Here is an 8,397-nt window from a genome sequence, read left to right on the forward strand (position 1 = left end):
AATACCATACCGTTTTGAGTCCTGTAACTTTATAGTAAGTTTTAATATCATGTAGTTAGATTCCTCTAACCTATTCTTTTCAAAGTTACTTTGGATGTTCTGAGTCCTTTGCATTTCTATATGAACTTGAAATCTTCTCATTAATATATGCAAAAAGGCCTACTGAGATTTTGGTTTGTATTGCACTAAAGCCATACATAGATTTAGGGAGAATTGACAACTTAATTACACTGAGACGTCCATTCTATGAATATGGTGTGTCTCCATTTATTTAGGTCTTCTGACTTTTTAATCATCATTTTATAGCTTTTAGCATGTTTTATAAGATTTGTGCATGCATTTGTAACATGTCCATGTTTTCTAAGATTTATGCCCTTGTAAGTATTTCATTCTTTTTAGCTGTTATAAATGGAATGGTTTTTGTAATTTTAGTTTCCGATTGCATATCACTAGTATATAGAGATACAATAAATTTTTGTATGTCAACATTGGATCCTGCAACTTTGCTAGCCACGCTGTGTTCTAGAAGGTTTTTAGTAGAGCTGTGGAATCTTCTATATAGATGATCATGTCATGTGTGAATAGGGATGGTTTTATTTCTTCTTTAAGATTGATGGCTTTTAATTTCTTTTTCTTGCACTATTGCACTGGCTAAGACTTCCAGTATTATGTGGAATTAAGAGTATTGATAATGGATATCCTAGCCCTCTTTCTGATCCTAGGATGAAAACATTTTAGGGAGAAATCTTTTACCATTAAGTATAATGTTAGCTGAAAGTTTTTTGAAAAAATTCCCCTCTTCCTAACTTGCTATGAGTGCTTATCATGAATGGATGTTATATTTTGTCAGATGCTTTTTTGCATGTCTTGATAAGATCACTTAGTTTTCCATCTTTAGATGATTAACATGGTAAATTGTATTATTGATTTTTGAATATTGAATCAGCCTTGCACTCTTGGGATGAATCTCTGTTAATTATGGTGAGTATTTCTTTTTTGTATATTGCTGTATTTCATTTGCTAATATTTTGTTGAGGATTTTTATTTCATTTATGGTCATGAAAAATATTGATCTGTAGTTTTCTTTTTTCTATACTGTATTTTTATGGCTTGGTAGCAGTAAAATGTTGGCCTTATAAAATGAGTTCAAAATTATTCCCCTCTGTTTTCTGAAAGAAAGTATGTAGAAATTGGTGTTGCTTCTTCTTTATATGTTTGGTAGAATTTTACAAAGGCTACAATCTGGAACTGGAGATTCTTTTGGGGGAAGATTTTAACTACAAATTTAATTTCTTTAATAGTTATAGAATTATTCAAGTTATCTACTCTACCTGGAATGACATTTACTAGTTTGTGGTTTATAAGGAATTGGTCTATTTAATCTAAGTTGTTGATAGCTGTGCACAGAGTTGCTTGTAGTATTTTTTATTATTACTGTCCTTGTAATGTCTGTGGCTTCTGCAATGATACTGCCTCTTTCATTCCTGATAGCAGTAATTTGTGTTTTCTTTCTTATTTTGTCAGTCTTTGTAGAGACTTATCAAGTTAATTGATTTTTTCTCTAAGAACCAGCTTTTAGTTCTAGTGATTTTCCTCTATTGTTTTTTCTTCAATTTCATTGAGCCTTCATCTTTATTACTTACTTTCTTCTTTTTTTATTTAAAAATTTTTTTTAATGTTTATTTGTTTTTCAGAGAGAGAGAGAGAGAGAGAGAGAGAGAAGCAGCGTGAGCAGGGAAGGGGCAGAGAGAAAGGGAGACACAGAATCTGAAGCAGGCTCCAGGCTCTGAGCTGTCAGCACAGAGCCCCATGCGGGACTCAAATCCATGAACTGTGAGGTCATGATCTGAGCCAAGGTCAGATGCCCAACTGACTGAGCCACCCAGGCACCCTACTTTCTTCTTCTTGATTTATGCTTATTTTGCTCTCCTTTTTCTAGTTTCTTAGGGTAGAAGCTTAGCTTATTTATTTGATACCTTTTTCCTTTTCTAGTATAGGCATTTTTAGTGCTATAAATTTCCCTCCAAGCACTGCTTTAGCTGTGTCCCACAGATTTTCAGATATTGCATTTTCTTTTTTGTGCAGTTTCATGGAAACTTTTTCCTTGATCCATGGATTATATTTAAGTTTTTAAAATTTTCAAGTGTTTGGAGACTTTCCTGTTGTTCACTTGGAAAAAATGTGTATTCTACTGTTTTGGGTTAAAAATTAGGTTCAGTTGGTTGATGATATCAATCAATTCTTGTATATTCTTGCTGATTTTTTTCTACTCACTAATACTATTACTGAGAGAAGGGTGTTGAAGTTTGCAACTATAATTATGTGTTTGTCTGCTTTTTCTTTCATTTTGGTCCATGTTTGTTTCATGTATTTTCTTTTTTTAATGTTTATTTATTTTTGAGAGAGAGGCAGAGAGAGACAGAGCGTGAGAGGTGGAGGGACAGAGAGAGAAGGAGTCACAGAATCTGAAGCAGGCTCCAGGCTCCAAGCTCTCAGCACAGAACCTGACACGGGGCTTAGACTCACAGATTGTGAGATCATGACCTGAGCTGAAGTCGGGCGCTTAACCGAATGAGCCACCCAGGCGCCCCTGTTTCATGTATTTTCAAAGCCTGTTCCTTAGGTGTACACACATTTAGGATTATTATGCCTTTGGGGTTAATCGACACTTTTAGTAATATGTAATATCTCTCTTTACCTTTGAGAACTTTCTTTGCTCTGAAACCTACTTTGATATTAATATAACCTTTGTGGTTAAGCAAACTCTACAATGACTCCCAGTGAAGTTCACTTTCTGGTGGTCATGCCTTTATGTAATTCCCTCCTCTTGAGTATGGGTTGACCCTAGTTACTTGCTCCCAACCAATAGAACATAGCAAAGGTGATGGGATGTCATATTCATGATTAGATTACAGAAGATTAGTCTTGCTAGCAGAGTGCCTCCCTCCCTTTCTAGCATTGATGAAGCAAGTTGCTATGTTGGAAAGGTTTTATTACAAACAACTGAGATGTTCTTGAGCCAATAGTCTAAAAGGAAGTGAAGCCATCGGTCCAGCTACCATCAAAGATTTGTATCCTGACAACAACTATATCTCTCAGGACTCTCCAGAGAAATAGAACCAATAGGATATAAACAGATTTAAGAGGAAATTTATTATAGGAATTGGCTCATGCAATTTGAATATGATTTGTCTGGGTATGGATTTTTTTAGACTGATCCTGTTTGGGATGCATTTCGTTTCTTGAAACTTTAGGTTTTGTCTTTTGCCAAAATTGAGAGGTTTCCAGCCATTATTTCTCCAAGTACTTTTTCTTTTTTCTTTTTAAAAATTTTTTAAATGTTTATTTATTTTTGAGAGAGAGAGAGAGGCAGAATGTGAGAAGGGGAGAAGCAGAGAGAGGGGGAGACACAGAATCTGAAGCAGGCTCCAGGCTCTAAGCTGTCAGCACAGAGCCTGACGAGGGGCTCGAACACACGAACTGTGACATCACGACCTGAACCGAAGCCAGACACTTAACTGACTGAGCCACTCAGGCACCCCTCAAAACTTCCCTCTTTCCTATCCCTTTCTAGAAGTGTGATAACACAAACAGTAGACATTTTGTTGCTCTCCTACAGATCAATGAGGCTGTGTTGTTGTTTATCAATCTTTTTTCTTTCTGTTGTTCACATTGGAATATTTCTATTGACCTATCTTCAAGTTCATGGACTCCTTTATCGTCTCCAATCTGCTAATAAGTCCACTCAGTTGGTTTTTAAATTTCAGTTATGGTACTTTTCAGTTCCAAAATTTCCACTTAGTTTTTCTTTTTATCTTGTATTTCTTTGCTGATTCTTTCTCTTTAAGATTTATTTTGAGAGCATTTGTATTGCCCTTTCAAGAATTTTTTTTTTTACTGCTTTAGGATCTTTGTCAGGTAATTACAATATCTCCATCATTTCCTTGTTGGTGTCTATTACCTGTTTTTTTCCACTTGAGTTGAGAATTCTGTGATTCTTCATAGGAAGTAATTTTGGATTGTATTCTTGACATTATGATTATTAGGTTATGAGATTTTGGGTCTTGCTTGAATCACATGAGTATTGCTGATATTTTTGTTTCAATGGACAATTGATGATTATATTTAGACCACAAGTTTCTACTTGCCTTCTGTAGGCTGAGGCTACAATGTCAGTTTCGCTTTCAGTCTTTGTAATACTATCCAGATCTGTCTCATGAGTAACCACCAAGTAGTCATTCCAGGACCTGGGTGGAAATATATTTGTTAGTATAGTTCTTAATGTCTTTGATATGCTTATTAGGATTAGATCTACACAAGTGCACACATATGCAGGTTGGGGGGTGAGCCCAGAAATTCACTGGGTCACTGTCCTAAGCTCTGCCATCTCTGTGATCTCCCCGGTACCTCTCCGCTCCCTAGGACTCACTTTTTTTTTTCCATCTCCCATATAATTGCAGTTTGTCTGTGGCCAAGTGGTAGGAGGACAGAAAGAAAGAAAGAAAAAAAAAGCAGTGAGATTTGGCCTCACCTCCATGGAAGCACTGGCTTCACTGAATGGTGAGGAAAGTTCTCCTCCCTTGGAATTTTGGCTCCTGAAGGCTACCATCACAGAATTGCCTGGGAGGGAGCAAGAGAATGAAGCAAAAGGAGAGGGAAAGCTGGATAATTTCCCCCAGTCTCTCTGAGCTTTAGAACTTCCCTTTAGCACTTCTGAAACCAGCACTAGAGGGTTTCTCCTAGAGTTTTCCTTGTCTACCACGGTGCTCAGTGTAGGTTTTCCAATGAACTTGGGCTAGAAGGACACAGAAGGGAAAAAATTAGTAAGGTGACTGTTAGTTTGAAGATACTTTATTTTTGGCGTTCCACCTCGGCTGTTGACTGCTATTTACTTTTTAGAGTCTTCTAGTAGTTGGCCATGTATTCTGTCCAGGTTTTATACTTGCATTCAATGGAAGCGAAAGTATGGTGTGTGCTCACTTCATCTTACCTGGAACTGGCTGCCTCACTGTTGTTTGAATGCACATTTCTATGGGTATTTGTGAGATTGAGTGCCTTTTCACGTTATCAATTCCCATCACGTATTTTCTTCTGTGAATAATATTCATATCTTATGACTATTTTAATTCCTAGGTTTTTCCCCCTTATTAATCGTAGGAGATTTTTATCCTGAATCGGAAGGCTTTGATTATTTTCTATGTGACAAATACGTTTTACCCTTGAGTTCCTCCTGCATTTGGTTTTAAATTGTTCATAGCTAATGTTCTTAATGTAATCAAGAATATAAATTTGATAAATTAGTCAAATTTATTAACCTTTTCCTTTGACTTCTGTTTTTGGTAACTTTTTTTTTTTTTTAGGATGGGCTTTTTAACTCCAAGGTCGCTATTATATTCACCTATTATTTCTAATACTCATATGTTTGCTTTCTTATATTTACACATGTTATTCACTAGAATTATTTTTTGTGAATGATATATGTTAGGGATGTAGCTTAGTATTTTTTCCTAAATATGTTGCCATTTTTTCCAACACCATTTATTATACTTTATTTTATCTGCTGATTTTATCAACTACTAAGTTTCCATATACACAATGCTTTGTTTAAAAAACTTTTTAATGTTTATTTTTGAGACAGAGAAAGACAGAGCACGAGTGGGGGAGGGGCAGAGAGAGGGAAACACAGAATTTAAAGCGGGATCCAGGCTCTCAGCTGTTAGCACAGAGCCTGATGTGGGGCTCGAACTCACAAACTGGGAGATCGTGACCTAAGTCAAAATCGACACTTAACTGACTGAGCCACACAGGCACTCCAACAATGCTTTGTTTTAGAATTATATTCAGTTCCACTGACCTATTCATTTGTTCTTTCGAAATATTATATTATTTTAATGGATGTGGTTTTATAATATGCTTTAGTAAGTAATAGGCCAGTGACTTTCCTAACCATTTTTCTTTCTCAAAATTGCCTTTAATATTCCTGGCATTTATATTCTTTCATATAGATTATAGAATCAACCAATTTGGGGGATATTGAAGTGCATTAAATTTATAGGTTAATTTGGGGAGAATTTTTATAAATACTGTATTTGAGTCATCTTATTTATGAACATGGTGTATACCTTCATTTATTCAAGTCTCCTTTTATGTTCTCCTGGAAAGCTTTATAGCTTTTTCTCCATGGAGATGTGTGGGCATTTTATGAAATATATTCCCAGATATTGTATAATTTTATAGACATTTTAAAGGGTATTGTTTCCAATATTTTTAGTTTTTTTAAGTTAAATTATTTTGAGAGAGAGAGAGAGAGAGGATGAGTGGGAGAGGGGCAGAGAGAGAGGGAGGGAGAGAATCTTAAGCAGGCTCTGTGCTGTTAGCACAGAGCCCAATGTGGGACTCGATCTTATGAACTGTGAGATCATGACATGAGCTGAAACCAAGAGTTCAACGCTTAACTGACTGAGTCACCCAGGTGCCCCTCTATTTTTATTTTATCCTTGATTATTGTAGATATATGAGAATACTATTGATTTTTTTATACTTATCTTGTATCCAGGATTTTACTAAATGTATTTATTAGTTCCAGCAGTTTTTTAATTAAAACTTTATATATTTATGGGGTATATGATCATATTTTCCATAAATAATGACTTTTTATTTCTTTTATTCCATATCTCTCTCTTTTCCTCCTTAGTGCATGTGTGTGTGTGTGTTTTGTGTTAACTAGGAGTCCCAGTATAATGTTAAATGTAGAGAAGAGAGAAACAATCTTTGTTTTATTTCAATTTCATTAGGAATTCTTTTAATGTTTCACCATCAAGTGTAATGCTTGCTATAGATTTCCAGTAGATAGTATTAATCAAGTTCAGGAAGGTGATTTTATTTATGTTGGGTAATAGTTAAAATTTTTTTAATGTTTATTTATTTTTGAAAGAGAGAGAGAGAGAGAGAGAGAGAGTAAGAGAGTAGGGGAGGGGCAAAGAGAGAGGGAGACACAGAATCTGAAGCAGGCTCCAGGCTCTGAGCTGTCAGCACAGAGCCCGACACGAGGCTCGAACCCATGGACTGCGAGATCATGACCTGAGCCAAAGTAGGACGCTCAACTGACTGAGCCACCCAGGTACCCTGGGTAATAATTTTTTTTTTTAATTACAAATGGATATTGAATTTTATCAAACGATTGTTCAGCATTTATTCAGATTGCATAAACCTATTAATTGTTTTCTAAAATGGAACCATCTTTGCTCTCTTAGGTTACTGTGCCGTGGTGATTTTTTTTCTTTTTTACACAGAAATATTGAATTGAACAAAGAGTTAATTTGCTAATAAATTATTTAGAAGTTTGACACCTATATTTATAAATGAAATTGCTTATAACATTTTTCTTGTAGTGTTTTTGTCTAGTATCGATATCAAAATTTCTATTTCCACAGGGAATAAATATTATCAGTTTCTTATGTATCCGTCTAGAGATAGTTTAAGCATACACAAGCAAATGCACACACACATATAATTTTATCTTCTCTGCTTTTATAAACAGATGTATATATGTGTGCATATATGTCCCTTACATGTTCTATGTACATACATGTCTCCTATGTATGTGTGCTTTAATTTACTGATTTTTCTTAAAATATATTTGTCAGAGCATTTCATATTCAGTAGAAAAAGAATTTCCTCCATGTGAGTTTTTAAAAATTTTTTTTAACATTTTTCTTTATTTTTCAGAGACAGAGAGAGAGACAGAGAGAGACAAAGCACAAGTGGGGGAGGGGCAGAGGGAGAGGGAGACACAGAATCCAAAGCAGGCTCCAGGCTCTGAGCTGTCAGCACAGAGCCTAATGCGGGGCTTGAGACCACAAATGGTGAGATCATAGCCTGAGCCGAAGTTGGATGTTCAACTGACTGAGCCACCCGGGGACCCCTCATCTGGAGTTTTTAAACGGCCTCATGATACTCCATTGTATGAATGAGCATAATTTATTTAATCAGTCTACTCCTGGTGGACAGCCGCAAGTATTTCTATAAGGCATAAATACTTACATATATCATTTTACATACAGGTGAGGATATCTGTAGGATAAGTTCTTAGAAGTGGGTCAAAAGACACTTGTGATTTGGATAAATGTTGCTAAATTGACCTCCATAGAAATGGTACAAATTTACATGCCCACAACAATTCTTGAGGTTTCCTTTCTACTCACACTGTTTTCCAACACAGTGTTATCAAACATTTTGATTTTTGGCACTCTGATGGGTGAGAAAACAGGTACTTTACTACAGTTTTCATTTGTAGTCTTCTTATCAAAGAGAATTGTGACTAGTTACGTTTTCCAGAATCCCTTATGGACAAGGGTGACAATGTGACATGTTTCTGCCAATGAGATGTGAAAACAA

Source organism: Panthera pardus, unplaced genomic scaffold (genome assembly GCF_024362965.1).
Source record: "Panthera pardus isolate Hobbes unplaced genomic scaffold, ASM2436296v1 HiC_scaffold_21, whole genome shotgun sequence".
Taxonomy (NCBI): domain Eukaryota; kingdom Metazoa; phylum Chordata; class Mammalia; order Carnivora; family Felidae; genus Panthera; species Panthera pardus.